Source organism: Aphis gossypii, chromosome 3 (assembly GCF_020184175.1).
Source record: "Aphis gossypii isolate Hap1 chromosome 3, ASM2018417v2, whole genome shotgun sequence".
NCBI classification, from domain to species: Eukaryota; Metazoa; Arthropoda; class Insecta; order Hemiptera; family Aphididae; genus Aphis; species Aphis gossypii.
In genome coordinates, this window is record NC_065532.1 from 10,292,180 (window position 1) to 10,313,527 (window position 21,348).

The following is a 21,348-nucleotide window of genomic DNA, read 5'->3' on the forward strand; positions in this document are numbered from 1 at the left end:
CACGAAAAATCGTCAAATCGACAAACTGTTTTCCAGTAGGTATTTCGTTAGAAACGGTTTCATTCGACGAAACTACATATACGTGTTTAACTTTTCGGAATTTCGCCGCAAAGTGGAATAATAATTATTTCATAAATCCATATATCTCGTCAAGACATTCGAAAATTAGACGCACGCACATCATACACACAACATCAAACACATATGCCCGTTGCAGGTCTGGACCGCGAGTAAGAGAGAAATAATATTATAATGATACGTATAGGCTTTTCTATTGTAATACCCGCCTATATATATATACGGCGACGGAGTGCATCTTTTCCGCACAATTCTCGTTCCTAATCCCTCTTTTCGGGCCGCCCGACCGCGTTTGTGTGAGCCGAAAGCCATGTAATTTACGCTACTAAATCACTACTTATATATATTTGGTATATAGTTATATAGGTACATCATCCTTATAGCGGTCGGTCACGAAACTGACCTCTGCCGAGCTCGTCGCGTTTCCATATTAGAATGATTATTAAGAGTCGTAATGTGTATATATATATATATATGTTTTGTGTACGCGACTGTAGCCTAGTACTGCGCTGCTGCAATTGTCTCACGGACCTTTCGTTCCGAGACGGACAAAGCCGCCACCGCACCATATAATATGTATAATATTATGCCGCCGCGGCGTCGTAGATGTGTACGTATACTTCTGGGTGGTACTTAATAACGCATTATATGATGGAAAATATTCTCGACATTTCGTTATGCGTTATTCAATCTCGAGTGTATAATAATAATATTGTACACATATTATACGGGTGGAAATTAAAAACGAAAGAAAAAAAAATAGTGGTGTATGCGATGATGGGGGACGGTCAGTAATGCGTGTTTTATAGACGCACAAAAAGTATAGGGCATATACTGCTTACTCGTGACTTTTAATCGGGTTCTTTTACACAAACGACGCATTACGGCGTATATACGACTTTAAACAGTACCTATAGGTAATAGGTACACTTCAAGGTGATTATTTTAAAGATAACTGTCTGTACTGTCTGTATATTAACTCTACATTTTGATAGAATACCGAATTTCAAGAGAGTTTAATTAATAATTATATGTAATCGTAATGACTTAAACTTATTTTATAACAAAATATATTTCCAAAAACGTTAATATTTTGCCGTAGAAAATGAGTGTTTATTCTTGAAAGAGTCACTTTTTATATGTTATTAATGCTATAAAAATATTATATTGTATAGAACGATTTCTGCTGTAGCTGCTGCTGCTGTTGCTGCTGGCAACAAGAACAGGAAAAATATTGGAAAATACATGGACGTCGAGAAGAAAGCGTGAAAAAAAAAACGTAATATACATGCATATTTAGGTGGGCGGTGTAGAATATCAGTACAAAAAGAACTCGAAAATGGTAGATTCTACTGCAGTCTGCAGCTGAAGGATGTAGAACAGCTGTACGGTGAACGTCTGCTGCAAGCGAAGGTTGTTTCGAACCATATGATTTCGTTTACTATACTACAGTAGGTATAAGTTAGTACGTATAACAATATTATGGTAAAAGCATATGTTGATTCGATGCATTTATGCTAATTACGAGTTTTGTTTACAAACATTTATGGCTTAAATAAAAACACATTAAGGAAGGCATTATACGTCATATGAAAACACGAGGTACGTCCAGAAAGTAAGTTCCGTTTGGCATTAAAAACATGAAAAAGTCTACATTTAAAAAGAAATTTTATTTGATTATAAAGAACATGTAGGTACTACGTTATTTTTCTATATAGTTACCTTCATTATTTAGGCACTTATCGCATCGGGGTACTAGTTGTTGTGTTCTTCCTCATAGAAACATGACGTCTGCGATTTAACCATTTGTACTCGTATAATGATAATGTTAAGTATAAGTATATCATCTTTCATCTTATCATATTCGTTAAAGTTTCGACCAACTATTAATGATTTCACGTGTAAAAAATTATTAAAATCACTAGGTGTCATGTCTGTAGTTATAGGAGAAATAACCAAACTGTTTCTATACAAAATCCATAAGAAGTTGTAGTAGAAAATAGAGCTTACTATTCAGATTAAAACGTGATGGTCAAATCGCTTGTAACACATATATTTGTAAGAAGAGACAGCATGTGGGTAAATCGTAAATGGGAATAAATAAAAATTCATTGCTTTTAAGGGGTAGATAAAAAAAAATCTAATTGCATTAAATTTTCTATTATAACAAATTTAGAGATTTTTTTTATAGGTACACAGTTAGAGCACATCGTACCCGCATGACGTGTGGTCTTTCAGATAATTCTAGTTACGTTGCGCGACAGCTGCATACAACGGCTGTCCGGAAAAATCAAATCAAATTCAATGACTTAGAAGTATACAGAAATATACAATCTGACCACGTAAATAGTCAAATTTTTTGTTGGTTTTTTTTTTACTTGAAAGATGAAGTCTTTATTTAATTTGCATTAAACTCTGATTTTTAATTAACTTAAAATAACTTCAGAAGAATACATTTCATAGTATACTAATCATACTATATAGTTACAACTTTTGAAAATAGAGTTGTGAAATCTGAATTCAGGGCGATTTCCGCACAGTCTAGTCTTTAACTTTCGATTAAAAATTCGAATAAATGATATTGAATTCAACAAGGCGTAGAATAGGATTTTTTGTCGTTCAAGTCAAAACGCATTGACTTCGGTAACTTTAAAATAAGAAATTTTATACGACAATCGAACAAAACTATATTATGTACTACAATATTATATTATGTTATTCCTACGAGATATGTCCAAAATTGACTCGTTTCATTCTGCCCGCACGCCGACAAAATCCTGTATCATATTATATTATTATACCTTTTTCGCGTTATTTGTAAAAACCGCAAATGTTAAACCACGCGCCCGGTCGTATATTATCGACGTTACAGAATCTCCGTAACACGTGCCCGTCTCGTGCCGAAACATTTATACAATATATATAATATATACGTAGGATACGGTTTTTCAAAACGATCGGTACGAGATACGACCCTCAAACAGATCGGTCGATGGCCGACTACTGTCCAGATATATATATATATATATATAGGTGTGTGTGTGTGTGTATGTAAGACCGATGATGCTGGACGGCCCTTTGATGAGTGCCGAATATTTGTTCACGTCCCATTGCCCCCGAGCCCTTCCTCCCAACACCCCCGCAGCAACCATCGTCGTTGCCGCTGCCGCCGCCACAGACACGCGTATGTATATGACCTGTATATATATATGTGTATTCTATAGGTATGCTGCAGGAGGAAAATGTATTATTTTAATAAAAAGATAATATATATATACGCAGCAAGTGTGCCGGGCACGTGTTTTCTTTCATCCCGATTGTCGCCCCCAGCAGGACGTACGTACAGATATATACGTTTTTTCCAGCTGGTCCATGTGCGTGCGCTTTATATATATATTATAATAATAGAATAGAATATAATGTACGATGTGATATATTGCGCAAAGATATATTACATTACAAACGAAATTCCTCAGTTAAAGGTGCGCGTGCACTTTGTGTGGACGACGGCGAACGGCTGACACGCGTATAGGTACGACGTTGTTTTCGAAAAAGATGACGACGAGGTTTATAATATATTGTATAGGTAGTAGTATATGGTTATATTCCAAACGCGACATATCGCGCCAAAAAAGATTCGATGTCGATATCGTCATGACATCGTAGTATATCATTATTTTGGAACCCGAGGTTAGCTGCGCAGAAAAATTTCTCACGACGTAGTTGTACCAGCTATAGCTATATGAAATGAAAATAAAAAGGTATGTGTACCTAAATGTATCAATACTAAAATATAATATAATAATAGTAATATAGAGGAATTTAGGTCTGGTTTTTTTTTGTCAGACGATCACACCACCTTGTTCTGTCGCAGTCTTACAAACGCTCAACACATATAGCACATTTTGAAAATTCGATCGAAATCGACCCCGTGTGTCGTCAATTATGTGAATTTACCAAACCCAAAGGTAATAAAAATAATATTCTATCACATCATGAAAAGCCAACATACTATACTTACACGGATAATATCCTTACCTTTAATTTTGATGATCGATAAATTCACATTAACACCAAACTATTGTGATGCTAACAACACAAAAAAGGTTTAATTGAACGCAAATTTGTTATATGTAATATGTTTTACGTTTCTAAGGTAGTTACAATACTATGAGGAGGTCCGACGACGACGTTACGATGGGATGAAGTATCGACAGGATCCGCTAAAATACAAAGTGTGACATTTATACGAATATTTAAACTAATGTGATTTGTTGTTAATGTATTTTAATCGGACCATCCAAAACGCACAATGTGACTCAACAAGCGCCGGATTTCTACAGATAATTAGGTAATATAAATGTATTTAAGTACCTTGATCGTTTTCATAGCTTTTAACAAATATTTTCTCTAAAGAATATTATCGATACGAAATACCACATAGTCACAAATATTTTTAAAAAACTATTTAATGATATTTTTAAACCATTGCTAAATGTCAGTGTTACTAATGTTAGTCATAGGTAATAGAAACAACACCTGTAATTGTTTTGTAATATACTTTCTGCATTAGGTATGATTTTCCAAATGAAGGCTAATACTTTCAAAGTAGGTACGCATAACTACTGTTTAATTAATTAGGAAGTAAAGAAATAATATGAAGAACTACTGTCGTCTATTGGAATAATATTACCTAAATGTAAAATATGTTTAAAATAACATTAGCAGTTCTCACAAAACGCGTGTAAAGGAAACGTAACAATTTAATCAATATTTCTAATATACCTCCCTAAAGTCTGGTTTAGTTTTAGCTCACAGCATTAGGCATTGGGTAAATGTGTTTGTATTTTTAGGCATGAGCCAGAAGAGAAAGTATTTTCATCGGGTTTCTGATGAATCTATAAATATACTCTCGCGATTAAAAACACCCATAATATTATGTATCCGCATCAATGCGGTTCCACTATTTACTTAGGTCTTAGATCGTTGGCAGTTGACAGCGCACGCTTATTAGACACCGATAATATGATAATATATTATAATGGAATACTAACGAGTAACGATTTACAAAAATACCGATCTATAAATATATTAGTTTTGTTAAAAAAAAAAAAAAATATATTCGTTTGTTTGTTTAAAAATTGAAAATACTTAACGTGGCTTATCAATTGTCAACAGTGCGTAAAAAATATATATTACGTTTAACCAATGAGAGCGCCGAATCCTCATGTATATTATCGTTTCTGTCTTAAAAACCATAAACGTACAATGTATTGAAAATCTGCCTTCAGCAGAATCAATTTTGTGTTGTTAGCTTTAATATTAGAGTGAATATTAACCTATAATCAAACAAGCAGGTAAAAACATTATCAAGAGTATTTGGGTTAAATATCAATAAAAATCCTAGAATTTATATAATACCATAGCTATATAAGTACTTGGTTCTTTAAATTTGGCAATAGGTCAATTCACTCTGATATATAAGCCAAAATCACGAAATCGGTGCTTCTAAACGCAGATTTGCACAAGTTGTACATATTTTGTAAAACAGAGACAACACTCGCAGGTTCGGTATCCTTTTAATGCATAATATACAGAATTATTTAAATTTTAAATCAATTATTTATGAAAGTGGTTAAAAATGTTAAAATACATAAACCTAATGTCTTAACTTTAAATTGTCTTACACAATAAACTGTCATTCGAAAATGACAAAATATTAAAGTATTAATTTTTTTTTTAAACATAGAGAATATTTTTGAAAGTTGTTTTCTCAAAAAGTGTGACTTATAATTTTTTATTGATAAATTCGATTCAATTCTAATATCAAACAGTTTAAAATTATAATTATGTTATTCTATTACAAATTATTATTTTATTTTAGGTGCATTATTATAGTGAAGCTATTAGAAATCGCTACGAGAAACCAAACGGTTTTCCTGTGGTATAATTTCTCGTTTTCGTTAGTAAAACACGTTCTCTGTATGTAAATGATTATGATTTTACGATCCTCGCGTGCGGTTAACGTGAAACGACGACGAAGACGACATCAATATAATATAGAAGCATGGTGTGATCGTCACACACGACACATTATAATAATATCTAAGACGACGAATGTATTAATAAGTATATTGTATATGGTATTATTGTAGATAATCGGCGGTCAGTGACCGGAATAGACAAAATTCGAATACGCGCTAATATAATATAGGCTTCAGTCGGACCGGGAAGACGTGTGCCGCCGAGAGAATTGGTGCTGGCGACGGCGGCGGCGGCGGTGGCAAACGGTCGTCGCGGAAACGGAAACGATCAGAGACGGCGGCGGTAGCGAAGCGCGCTTTGAATATTTGATTGGGCCGAAACTTCCGAAATCGGTTGACCACGAAAATCGGAAACACGGCGGGTCCGGTAGCCCGACATCCGGCAATGTACGCAGTCGTGTGATGGAGGTACACGATCGCCACGTATCGACAGAAAATAAAATGACGACGAGCCGCTGAAACAGCACGGCTGGTAAACGCGTGGCAGCGGGTGTACGCCGCGGACGAATGGTACATTATTGTCCGATATTATAATGCGCGAGACGATATTATTATTGTGTTTTTCTGGTTTCAAAGGTATAAAACCGTATTTTTGGGGGGCCACGGTGAATCTGCTGGGCATCAGGTAAGGATACCTGTATGTATATAGGTATAATATAATACAGTCGCGTTGTTTACGATGTATAACCGTATTTATTATAATATGTATATATATATAATGTAGGTAACGCGTGTAAGATTGACGGCGTGATCAGCGGCGGCGGCGGCGGAGGAGGATCGTTGGAAACAGCAGCCCGTCGGCCCGTCAGAAACAGCAGCGGCCACGGACAGAACGCCGAGCAAAGCAGCTGTTGCGTGCACCTGGTGCCCAGGACGATGACGACGTCGACAACGACTACGGAGACGACGACGGAGACGGCGAAGAGACCTCGCGGGCCTTAACACACAGACACGTTTGGATGAGGAGACGGCAGCTGGTCCGTCAGCATGAACATTAATATATACAAACGCATGCACACACAAGCCCGAGGAAGACAGTCGCGGGGCACAGACACACGCACACACACACACACGAACATCATACGAATAAAAGGTACCTTTTTTTTTCACCCTCCGCCCGCCCCCGCTAACCCGATCGCGCTGCACCCCGACCGACCGGTATATAATAATATATACGAGTTATATAACATGGCGAAACACCGTATGTGTGTGCGTATAGGTCCTACCGTGATTTTCCCGCCAAAAAACCTCACCATATAGTATTGACCTCGCCGGGCCATCGGCACCCGCACACCACCTGCACACGCGACCTTATACACCAAGATTCCCGCCAAAATACACCTGCTGCTGCTGCCCCGTTCTCTCTCTTCTTTCTCTCCGTCAGTCTCTCTGTACGTTATAGGTAGTACCTACCTGGTACCTATATAACCTTTATTATCACCTGCTTTTTTTATATTTTATATATGTGTTTTTTTCTTCAATGCCTTGTGCTCGCGAACGTCTATCGTTACTCGACGGTCTCGTTATACGTATATATATATATATATTATTATAATAATAATATAAAATACATTTGTGTGTGTAAAAACTAAAAATCGGTTCTCCAATAGACTGCAACAGCTGTTCCGGCGACGGTGGCATATATAATACAATGAAATAATAATAAGACCCTGTTGCACGTCCAACATTTTTATATATAGGTATATTATATCTACAGCACACGTGATGTATAGGCTTACAAAATTCTGTAGAATAGAAAATTTTACCTAAAGTGCAGTAGTGTTTTTTTTCTTGGTGCAGTGCCTGTGTGTACGCGAAAAAATGGGATAATGTTTCGGGCAACCGTGTCTAGATATGCCTATATAAACCAACCCTCGCGACAAGCCCAAAGACTAAAACCTATACACTACCTGCTATGTCTAACCTTATAACGTGCGACCATTACGCGTATTGTATAATAATATATATTTTATAAGACGCACCCCGCAGACGACGACGACCGTATTACGCAACCTCATCGGGGGCTACGGCAGTCCAGACGTACGGGCAGGGTGTGCCGCGCTGAAGGTCAGACGACCCCCGTGGGAGAAGGCCGTCGTCGTAGTAAATAATAATAATAAGGGCTTGGATTTATGAACATTTAATATATAACTATGATGCGTGATCACGTATTTTTTCGAAATCGCTATTGGCCGATTTTGACACGCTTTTCGAAGTATATATTTTGAACGTATAACTCGCTATTTTTTTTTTTTTTTACAGGAAGTCATATGTTTTCCGTAACGGCTTATTCAAATGTATTGAATTCATCTTTGAATGCAGAAAGAAACCTTTAGAAAATGTAGAACACATTGAAAAACTACACAGACATTCACATAAAGTGTGATTCTGAATTCACCATAATAATGTTCACCCTCATTTTTTCCTTTATTAATGGAATTATTCGTATACGTTAGTAGCAATTGGTTTTTTTGATTTTTAAAAATTGGTACTTATAGCACTATGTTTTCAAAAGAAATCGATATCGCAGCAGTATCCTTATAAATGGTATATAAAATTTAATTATTTTAAAATATGTCCTTGTCCCTTGAGTATATCATCTACTTAAAATTATAAAAATCAAAAATAATTAAAATAAATTCGCATAATTCAGCGAAAAAATAGGGGTAGCTATAGTGATGAATCACCCTGTACATAAGTACAATAATTCAATTTTTGAAAGCTCGCTACAATTAAAGGAAATAATCAAAAGTAACTTTCGAAAATATGTATTTCTAATTTTCTTTGAACTTCCTGACAGTAAGATTAAAATAGATATGAAAATGACAAAATGTGCAGGCTAAATAGTAAATAATATATTCAAATTCTGAAAACATTGAACGTATTATTATATTCTGTAATCTATATGAAATAAAATAAAAGTAAGTAAAAATCATATTTTTTTTTGTAACCATTAGTTGCTTATCTTGCATTAATCGTAGTCGTACATTATAAACACCATAGGTAAACTTTAGGTACTGCACTAGATACGAAAATGTAACAAAATATCAATAAACTTATGTACATTTTAGCGTTCAACACAAATATTAACAAACATTATCTATTCGTTGTATATTTGTATAATACAGTCATTTTAGCAGTTGTATTTATTTGTATTCGCATCTCGACTTATAATATTATAAATCGTCCGTCTGCGTTCGTTTGAACGCCCGTGAACCGTAGGAAATTATACCCACCTAATAATAATATTAAAATATAATCAATTCGCCATCGTAAAAATATTATTATTATAAAATTACAACTGTCTCAAAAAACCCTGTCCGGTGGGCGGGGTTCTACCTCGATCGTTTCATTCTCCATCTCTCTCTCGTTCTCCGTCTCGCCACCGATGGGTGCGGAACACATAATATTATACATAGGTATAGGTACACTTTGATTTCGATTTCATATAACGCACAGTATAATAATAATATATACTACCTACATATGCCACGTGTCTGCCGACGGTGGATATCATATATATAATACACCTTTAAACGTATTGTGGGTTATTTTTTTTTTTTTTTTTAGTATCATTATTTCTACTCCGTTCAAATACCCTTTAATGGACAGAGTCGTCGTCTTCGTCGTCGTCGTCGTCGTCTGAAACACCACTATATAATATAATATTATACCTTACGGCGTCTAGACATGCTGTTATTCGTTTATACGTGTATATATATATATATTGTACACTTATTGTTATTATATTATATACAGTCGCTGCGTTTTGTAGGACGATATCGTTTTAAAATGTTTCCCGGGTGTCACTCCGCAGCGATATCGTGTCCGTATCCATTTTACCTATATATTATACGGTTATAATATACGGCACAGACGACGCCGGCCGGCGACGTCGTCGTGTCCAGTAGTTATCGTTTAACCCCAAAAAAACATTTCGTAATTTTCGTGTAAACGTATAATCCGTATATTATTGTATTGTGTGACGAGGAATTTCGTTTTAAATCTTAGACGCGATACGGTACTAATGGTTTTTTATATTCCCTTCGGAGACGATTTTCGACCGACCAATATAATAATAATATGTATGACGCGTATGTGGTATGTACATGTATAATATACTATTGTTTAGTCGCGTGTTGTGACGCCGCACGCGTACGTATAATATATAATACCATTATGGGCAAACGTCTCGGAAGTGAATCATTTTTATACGCTGTCGATATACACAGTGTTTTCCGAATTACTCATTATTCGACGATTCCCTCATAGGCACATATTGTAACTCGGTGTGTTTTCCGAATTACTCATTGTTCAGCGATTACATAGGTAGGTAAGTACATATTATATAATGCTACCGTCGTTGTCTTTTCAAATTGTTGGTGTACGTTGATAAACAGGCATATTTCATTTTTTTTTTTTTTTAATGTTGATACATACTTTATACGTATCAAACATTTTTTTTTGTCTTTATGGTTTTAAAGTTTTTGCATTTTTTTTTTTTTTAATCATTTCATATGGTTTATAAATTATAATCGACGTTTAATAATTATATATTTATACGATGTTAAATAATTACACGGTTTTATCTGATTTTATGTTTCTATTTATTATATATGTTACTATGTACCTACGCGTGTATATTATAATTGTGTACGTGAGATAGTCACTTAATTCAGAAAATCATTATTTATATTATTGGTTTGTTTATACTCTGTTTATCTATATTGATGCCTCTAGCTTTATCGGTCATCTACCTATCAATTTATTTTTTAACGAGAAAACATATTTGGTTCATTTAACTTTTGCAAAATTGCAAAACTTAATAATAAACATTTCATTAGATAGAGACGAACCTAATCTTAATAGTTAGTAGTTTTATTGAAATTCAAATTGATAAACGATAACCCGTGTAAATGTGATCAGTTTGTGCTGCTTATTTTATTTGTACGGATGTACTGAAGTATTTCAGTATTTGTATAATAATTGTCTGTACATCGTTAAATCGATAAAATCAATAAATTATTGATATGAATAAAAAATCAAACAATTATTAGGTGCATAGTGTTTACATTTAATGCAACTGATCTTAAAGTATAATAAGAAAAAAACAACATTTAGAATATATAAATATTTATTATTTAAGATACTTAAAATCTCGATAAATCCGGATTTCGAGGGGACAAAGAAAAAGAATGAATTTCAGCTGTGCAGCTGGAATTAACAGTATAATTATTATGTTACAGAGCAAATGATTTTTCAAGGTGATTATTGACTTACATGTCGACTTAGGTATCTAGTTTCTGAGTTTATTAAATTCTTCTGTATTAGCGGCTTATAAAACTAAATTTAATCAACTTCAAAAACAATATATTTATTTTAATTTGTTGAATTATTTAAACACTATAGGTTAATAATTCCAATTATTTTCATTTTTTAAATTTCCGATGTACACTATTATATTCAATGCTAATGGCCCAGTCAACGAAGCCAATATTTATGACCAATAAAAACAAATGTAGACAATTTTATCGCTAATTAATATCAAAACTATAATTTTAATAACATTATTTATAACATTTTATTTTTTGTGGAATTTGTACATTACCTGCTTTCAATTTAGATTTCAACTCACGATAAAGACATCTAACTGTGTGCGGGTAGGAGGACGGAACTAAACGGGAATAACGAGCTACAAATAATAAATATGTAAGTAGGTATACATTTTTTTAGACTTTCATGTATTTTTGTTATTTATTTTTTTTATTTTTGTATAATATGGACGTATATTTTATAATATCGTTAATTATTGCTCGTCAAATTTAATCAAAAAAAACCGTCGACACTTAACGATTCGATTGGAATAGAGATGTCAAATAAAAAATTGTGCTTCGTAACGGCATATAAAACTAAAAATAACTATAAATCGCACCAATAAGAATTTTGTAGTAAAATTTCAAGGTTAAAATCTAAAATAAATACAAATAGTAAAAAAAAAAAAACGAAGAAGAAAAAACAAATGGGTATAAATGTATAATAATATTATTAAAACGTGTTCGAAGAGTAATTGCTTTATCATGATATAATTATCGAATCAAACAAACGCTACCAATAAAAATAAGTTGACCTAGCCAACTATACTGCCGTGTATAATGTATTATGTACACGTAATATTATATATATTATTATGGACTATTCGATTCTAGTTTGGGATTTAAGTCGAAGGCCGCACGCACTTAAGTACATGAACGTCGAGTACAGTTTACTCACATACACTTAACACCTATATAATATCATATCTATATATATTGTATTGATGTACCTGCCAGCGGTTGACGACTATTTACGGTTTCGTTTATATACGAATCGCTTCGACGCGATAACACACGGCAATATACACAATATTACAATATAATATAATGTTATTGCCTTATGGCGAAAAACAAAGAAATCACGTTCCGGCCGTAAAAACAGTTATATTTGTTGGTCCTTGTAAAGGCCGCGCCAATGTATAATCTCACAATGTCATATTAGGTAGCTATAATACCTTAGCTAATATAATTAGCTTATTCGAGTGTCGTTGTTGTAAATATAAAACTATAAAACAGTGTGTTTGTGTGCTTACAGAATCTACCAGAACCTATGCATACAGGGTGGCTCGGTCACTATTGTAACCGCGGTTCCCCGTTTCCTATTGCATTATTCATATAAGAGAAAACGGGAAAACGTCCGCAGTGGGCCACCGCGTAAGATATCATAATATTATTATTTTATGAACGAGCTACGTAATAGATTTGGCAGTAGTTGGTGATTATAGCCTGTATAGGTAGGTACTGAGCACAATTTATGGACGTGATATGCAAATTCGAATGACGAAATTCAAATTCTGCAATGTTTTGTTTTACGCTCGAACGAATCTGTTTGCAATCAAAGATAACTTTCCATTAACGGCGTCAGGTGCGTCTCCGAGGAGGAGGGGCGAAAGGGGCGATCACCCTTCCATGAGTCTTGTGATGTTATGTTTGTTATATAGCTAATAGGTATAAGTCGAAATTACATCCAACATATTATAATAAGTTTAAGACGTTTAAGTTTTGGTTTACCAAAGTGATACGTAAGATTAAAATTTTTTCGTCCCCTCCTCCATGGAATTGACCTGAAGACGTCCCTGGACAGCGTATACTTATATATACTTAGGTCTTATTATTATTATAGAAGTATAGTCAGTATAGAACAAAAGTGGTCAATCGCAATACATTGTTCGCGTTAAATAGATAGATCGATCGAAGATATATTATAATATTGAAGATTGATTTGTATATATCATTCATAAACGTATTAGTCATAGTGATAGGTATATGAAAATAAGTCGTAGATATTGTGAACCAGCACAGGTTTCGACGTGTTATAATAATACTGACATGTTAAACGCAATCGTTTCAATTTTCAACACAATTTATCAATATTTCATTTATTTGAATAACCGTAACGTTTTTTCTATAGTTTTTTTTTTCGATAATAAAATATAGGTACCATCGTCGAACTGAAGTGTACGTAGGGCAAACGCTTTATTACGGAGTTGTTTAAACATTACGATATTACATTGTCTAGAAGTGTATACACTATTCTGCCCACAAGCATATACACACGCACACATACATAAATGTGCTGGCACAGTAATTCAAAATAATTAATGCATGTATGTTATCTAAAACAATAATGATAATAGCTAATTTAAGCCGACCTAGTTTCTATGTGTATATCTATGGTTTGTTGGTAAATATTTTATTTTTTTTTTCAATCGTAAATTAAATTTAACGTGTTTTACGTCATTTATTTGGATAAATAATTTTTTACGAACGTTACGTATCCTCGAGGTCGTCATATTACGCGCGCGTGCATACATTATATATATGTACATTGTACACGGAAAAATATTGTAAATCGATAATCGACTAACAACTAATTTATATACATATACGTTTCCGCAAAGATCTGTACAATATTATAATAATCATACATGTGTAATAGATACCAAAATCGTTAATAACAATAATCTATATTTGCGGAAATGAATTTTGATATAAATATTTGTACATTATAATATTTAAAATACGACATATTATATATAAAGAAAAAAAAATACTATTTTCCGTCGTGCAATAATGTCATATAAGCCATAGTGGAAGCAAGTAAGCTGCAACACCGTGAAAAAATAATTTAGACGAGTATTAGGTAGGTATATTCATTATTATGAGGTTAACCGGGTTAAGATATTTTTGATATTTACATACTTTATTACTTACATAACGACTTACTTTTTACATGTAAAAAAACTTAAAAAATTATTTTTTTTTTCTTTAAGTCATGCATATTTTGCAGTTGACTAAATTATAAATCCATTTGGTATATGCGACGTAGCAACAGTTAAATTACATTTTATTTTGAATATTTTTTTATATTTATATGCATTTTTAGATTTTTTTTTTGCTTATTTTATAAAGTAGATTCATACATAGTCTATCTTCAACTAGTAAGCGAGTATTTCGAACCCATAGTAACTATTTAAGTATTAAATAAGTATTCCTATTGAAGTTTATTGAATGGTATAAGTCTTCAAACACACATAGCCAATTCTACAACTCTGTGATTTTAATCTCGATCTTATTATATCATTTATTTATTTTCCATTGCAGTATTGCACCGTTAATTAACTCCGTAACTGACCAGTTTATATGAATATGTTGCGCACTGCCAACTCGTTTTTTCTATTTCATTAATATTTTTTTCTGTGTTCATTAGTTTCAATTTTATTTCATGTTCAGTACGTTTAATCGTTTTTCTACAAGTTATCTGTACATTGGGCTACGGCTCGATCTGCAATAAAATAACATTATAATTATTTATAGATCAATATTGTGCATTGTGTTTCCGATGTACATTAATGTATGTTTTAAAATAAGTTGAAATGATTTTTTGAAATAGAGTAAAGCAGTATGATGCACATAAGTGATCCTTTTTGGACCTATATTGGTTTTTGTTCCTGTTTAACCGACAACAGAGTAGGCAGTGTGTGAATAATATTACTCTTAAACTAACATCGTTTGTTTATATGAATACAAATTCTGGAAAAATAGCGTAATACATATATACATAAAGTACACATAATACTAATAACGCACGTCGGACTATTGCTGCAGGTTGTGCTGCATCACATTAAAAAACAATAATAAGAATATGAGAATAGTTCTCCAGTCTATTTCCGGCCAGCTCACGTACCCGCCGGCCTGTGTTTTTGTTTTACTGGACTCTATTATATTTATCCGAGGAGAGGACTCAGTCGGTCTGAGCAACTACTATCGTAGTTTGGTTTTTGCTTCAGACTCATCTATCCTCTCGTCCTGTCTTATCAGCGTAGTATGTTCTCAACCATGTCATAGATGATGGACCGAGTTGCACGTCCGGAGGCAGTCTGTAGACAGTCATTTTCGCGAGACAGGACATCGGTGGGGCCGTACAAAAAATTCTGAACGTCCCTCGAGGCTCGAGGTGATGTTGCGGTTGCCGACGAACGCCTTCAATACTATATCCGGAGCAGTTCTCAATATGTATACAATCAAAAATTGTGTGTTCAACCGTGTCTCGCAGGTGTTGGAAGTATACATACACTCAGCATCGGGGGAGCGCTTCATCCGGTGCAGGTAGTGTGAAAAATACGCGTGTCCTATAAGAGCCTGGGTCAGGTAATCTAGCCTAAGGTCTTTAGGACGTCTTTTCACCTACATCTCCTCGGGTCCGGAAGGATCCTAAGCGTCCAGGCGCCGTGTTGTTGCAGAGACTCCATCTGTTGGATCATTACACACAAACATACATATAAATAGGTAATACAACATTATATTATATTGTTAAGATATAAAAAAAATGATGTAGGAGAGAATTATTTTAAAATTAGATATAACGATTTATTACAACGTTGTAAAGCCTGCGTATTGAATCGTTTTATAATTTAAATAGAAATCTAGGCTTATTGGCGACTATTATAGTAAATATTTTCTTATTCGATGTATAGACAAATTGAAATACTCCCTTCGCATTAGCTCAAACTTCAAAAACATATAAAACACAGTATTAATGTATTATATGAAATAAATGCAACAAACTTCTAAAAAATAAATAATCCTTCTGCTGAACCACGTGTAACTGCGAATCATATAATGTATTTACATACTACAACATAATAGGTGTACTATAAATCTATCAATTTTGGTCAAACATCGTAAATCTATAGTTTTATGGGTAGGTTTTATCAAAAATTATTTGCTTGAAACATAGATATTTGTCCATACCTATACTTTAAAGTAAATATACCAAGTAAATTTTTATTTATAATCACATTAACGAATTTTTACGTAAAATTTTTATAGTAGCTACTATAACTACATTCCAAAAGTAAAAGTATACAAAAATTATCATAATTTCTAGACGTTTAATATATTTTGGCAGTACCTATCGTATAGAATGAAATTGTATTTTGTTATGTAATATAATTATTCGATTTTAAGAAAATTCGTATGCGCATTTTTGGCTTTTTATACAAATAACTCATACGGCTACCAAATCGATATAATATCTTATATTATACAGCGTTGGACTTTTATATAAATATTTTATATTTTCGACGTAAAAAGTTTTAAGACGACAATTTGGAACTGGCACAGTAGAACGTGCATCTAATGTGTGTGCATATATGTTTATTCAATACCTGGTGGATACGGTACACACATAAAAATATATACATATATATGAATAAAATAGCTGTTGGCTGCGTCCGAAAACATAATATAAGCGAACACTTTTTATGGGCGACGGCTCTGGTCGTGGCGAGCACATAAAATAATAATAATAGGAAGGTGCCTGCGTATAGTATATACATACGTTGTATGTATACGTGATGGGTGCCGGCCGACAAACTGGGCACGGCGCGTACGCGAAAAAAATGCAAAAGCAAGAGGCCGAGCAGCGGCTCGCCACATTTTTATAGTTCCAGAACACGAAACTGGTTTTTTGTCATTTATAATATTATATATATATATATATTTATGTGTATTTATACGGACGCTTAACTGTAAAACGTATAACGGGATGTTTGGTCGGTTAAAAAACGATCGTTTCCATCCGCCTATATGTCCCATCGTTCGTATATAATAATATGTATACACATAGTCTTATCGGTTATATATTATCTATTTTAAATATTTTGGTATGACGTATGGTGACATCTAACACAATTTTGTACGTTTTTTTTTTCCAAAACAGACGCTTTGTTTTCTAGATCTAATATTTGACAGTGCGCACTGCTGGAAACTTGTCCGGATATTACAGCGATTATACATAAACGACCTATATACCTTATATTTTCTACGGGTATACTATACACGGATAGCGGCCACCAGACACAATATTACGAGTGGGTACCTATATATTACAATACATTATTGATATGATCACGAATGTCCCACTTATTGTCGTATTATGGAAATTTATTGAAACACACGATGACGATGACATAATTCATAAAATTTTCTTATACGAATTTTGAAACTATACTGAAACAGAGAGTTTAAGAACGATATTATTATATTCGTTATTGAGACGTTCTTAATATTGAAAAGCAAAAAAAAAAAGTGATTATTAATTAAACGGCGATTAAAGTCATTGTACCCACAATTTGAAATTCATACATTTTTAAAAATAAACATCAATTGAATTTATGAATAAAATACTTTATAATTAATAAAAATAAAGTTAGATAAAATTGACTCGGTTAATGGTTGATTATTGAATTTATTAACTATGCAGGAGTACTATTAATTTCAATAACTAGTTTTTTTTATTGATCAAATTGTATTTATTTTAACATCAGCAATTATGCGTCATTTCAATTTATTGTTTATTATGCATTACACAAATTCAATGAACGTATATTTATCAATTTTAAATTATACGCGTACGATTACTTAACGACTATTATATTTATAAGCTTCAATCGTCCGATAATTATGGTGTTTATTTTCTCGACATTGAATCGTATGTTGAATTAGGATTTTGTCCATGTATCAGATATTCAGATACACCTATTTTTACAGACACTATAAACACACACGATTTAGGTATTAAGTTTAAGTAGTTATATCTACCTAATTTATTATAGGCATTGTAAATTTAAGTACGTACATTAGGATAAATGGCAGTATAAACGATCATTTGTTAATTATTTACGAATAGACTAGCGAGTACGATAAATTGCATGAGGTATATTGAAATAAAAGTTGGAAACTTTTTCAAAATATTGAGTGAGTACTTACTTCTATACGGATTTAAAATATAAGTTATTTATATACATACATAACATGTTAATATGATCTAAATAAATGATTTTAATATGCACAGTAAACTAGTTTGTTATGCAGATGACTTAGTACATTTTTTTTGAAGACCAGTCTTGGAATGAAGAATGAGCTATAATTGCTTGTGTACAAAATTGCTTCAGAAAAACCAAAGATAGCTACATGAAAATTACTCGTTCCTTAACTTGGAAAAGACTAACATTTTACCACATTACATAGGTAACTCTAATCAACCAAATGTCTACTATAGGGATATATACTATTATACTATATAGTCTACAGAAGATTTGTGCATAAAAATGTATAATTAAATAAAAACATTTTCAAAAGCCAAACTTTAGTAAAAGTAGTAAAATAGTAGGTATGTAAATATTTAGGTTTAGAAATGTATTATAATCTTGAATTGAATACTGTATTATAAGACTTGTACCTATATAACCTATATAACAAATAAATTAAGTATAAAGTAGCGTATACGTAAATGTGTTAAAGATCTAACTGACGTACTTAATACATTAAAAAAAAAATAAATAATTAATATAAAAATGTATGCTAAAAAATGACTCAAGATATGATAAACACCAGTACAATGAATGAACGAAATAAATATATTAGCAGTAAAAAATTATTTTGCACAAATTCTGTACTTTTTATTATCCATTAGGTATCAAAAACAATCTTGTTTTTTAAAATCGGACATCGTTATAAAGAATTATCTAATATCAATATACTATAACGTCTATAACCATTTACTATATGTTATATATTGTATAGAAAACTAACACAGTCTATTCACTTTTATTTAAATTTAATTTTAAAATCTATAATATATTATCATTAGACATTAGAATGTATAGTAATGTTTTTTAGTATATATTTAATTAAATATTCTGATCACTATTAATAATTTAAATATTATTACCTAACCTCGATTGAGTTAACTAACCTAACCTAACCTAACCTTGTGTTAGTTAACCGATTTAGGTTCCTACTTTTACAAAAAATTATACTTTTGGTGATGTCATGATATTTTGTTGGTAAATATATACATTATAATTGCATATTCACGAATTATCTATTAAAATAAAATTTGCATTATACTTCAATTAACTTTTTATATAAATCACACTTAATATACATATTATTATTACAAATTACGAACGAATGCCCTCGAGTTATGAACATATTCTTTGTCCTATTGAGGAACAAAATTTTATATGACACGTATGTATGTAATACCTATATGATATAATTAAAATAATGTTCATTAACAGTAATATTGTAAAAGTATCTACTTTGTATATAATACGTTTATTGTAAAATTACCTACATTATAGTACGAATATAATAATTTTGTAATATTTTTTACAAATTGATTCAAATCAGAAGTATAAATTTAATGAGGCGTACTGCAATTTGAAATATTTGTCCGGATATTGCAGAGCGCTATACAAGTGAAAATACCTACCAATTTCTATAAGTATTGATAAAGATATGTCAGGTATTTATACTTAGTTATTATATTAAAATATAGTCACGAATGTTCATTTAAGTGCCTACTGTAATACCCCACACAAGTACAATATTGTATTATTATATAGGTACTCGCGGTAGTGTATAATATGTTTATTGTAAATTTGTAAACATTATTTACAAACATATTATAGCCTAATCGGAACGATAAACTTAATGAGGCGTACTGCGATTGAAATACCTACTTGTCCGGCTATCGAGTGAATACCTTTTAATACATTAATACAATAATACCTATAACGTCTTAGTTATATTGAGTTGATAATCGCGTGTGCCCATTATAGTCATGACAAATGTTCCTACCTATTATGTTGTACCGAAGCCTGTTGGCATACGGCGCAGCCGGAAGTCGGTATGACCGAATTTTTTTTATTATAATGTTCTTTAAGAACGAAGTCTTCGTTATATTTTATTCAAACGATATTAACGTGCGTAGGACTCGCAGGTAGAATAAAAATGTCATTTCTTATAATCGCGGCGTATTATAACATTAAAGTATTATAATACATATATATATCTACACATATTTTGTCTCGAAACGACAATAACTGTATAATATGATACTATAATAGGATGTTAATCGATTGTTAATATTATATTATTGGCGTACAACAATTGTTGTATCGTGAAAAATGTCGTTAGAATTGTATATAGGTTACTTTTTGAGAAAACCGAATAACATTTCAATAATATTCGACTTCCGGAGGGTTGAGTAATGACGTCTTTTGAGGTTTCGTATATGAGGTTTTATGCGAAGATAGATTTAATCGTTGTATTTCGTATGGGTATAATATTTTATATGCGTGCTTGTAATATAATATAATATGCAAATGTAGCTCACTGTCAGTATTTATGTGTTCAGGAATTTAGCAGCCGCGGGAGTAAGTATATAAATCCCGTTGTCCTCTTAACCTAACCTAACCTAGCCACATTCCACACATCGAAAAAAAATATCTTTTTACATTATATCTTTTTTATTGTGAAATTGTGTGTAGTTTTGCGGGTCGATTGTTATTATAATATAGAAGTCGTTTGGAAAATAAATTTAAAGTTAAAAAGTTGTTATACTTACAAACTTTCCAAAAAAAAAAAAAATAAATAAAACAATATTATTAGAACACATAATACAAAATCGTATTTTATAAATACATTATATGACTTTAAACATAATTATACACACGTAATAATATGTATGGGAAAACGATAGAACGGATATACTTCGACGACGGTTTTTACCGAGATTTGATCTTCCGGGCTTTGGGGATTGCACCATATGTTAGTCGTGG

The 21,348-nt window shown here is 32.4% G+C and overlaps 1 long non-coding RNA gene across 1 annotated transcript in view; it reads left to right on the plus strand.

Moving 5' to 3' along the window:
* Nucleotides 1-3,309: 3,309 nt before the first annotated feature.
* LOC114127599 (uncharacterized) overlaps nt 3,310-21,348 on the plus strand; it is an 82,009-nt gene continuing 63,970 nt past the window's right edge. The window contains exons 1-8 of the long non-coding RNA XR_007605325.1: nt 3,310-3,839; nt 3,925-4,046; nt 4,235-4,429; nt 5,963-6,632; nt 6,699-6,747; nt 6,847-7,215; nt 11,746-11,831; nt 12,750-12,868. This is a non-coding gene — a long non-coding RNA (uncharacterized LOC114127599). The remainder of the gene's footprint in view (nt 3,840-3,924; nt 4,047-4,234; nt 4,430-5,962; nt 6,633-6,698; nt 6,748-6,846; nt 7,216-11,745; nt 11,832-12,749; nt 12,869-21,348) is intronic.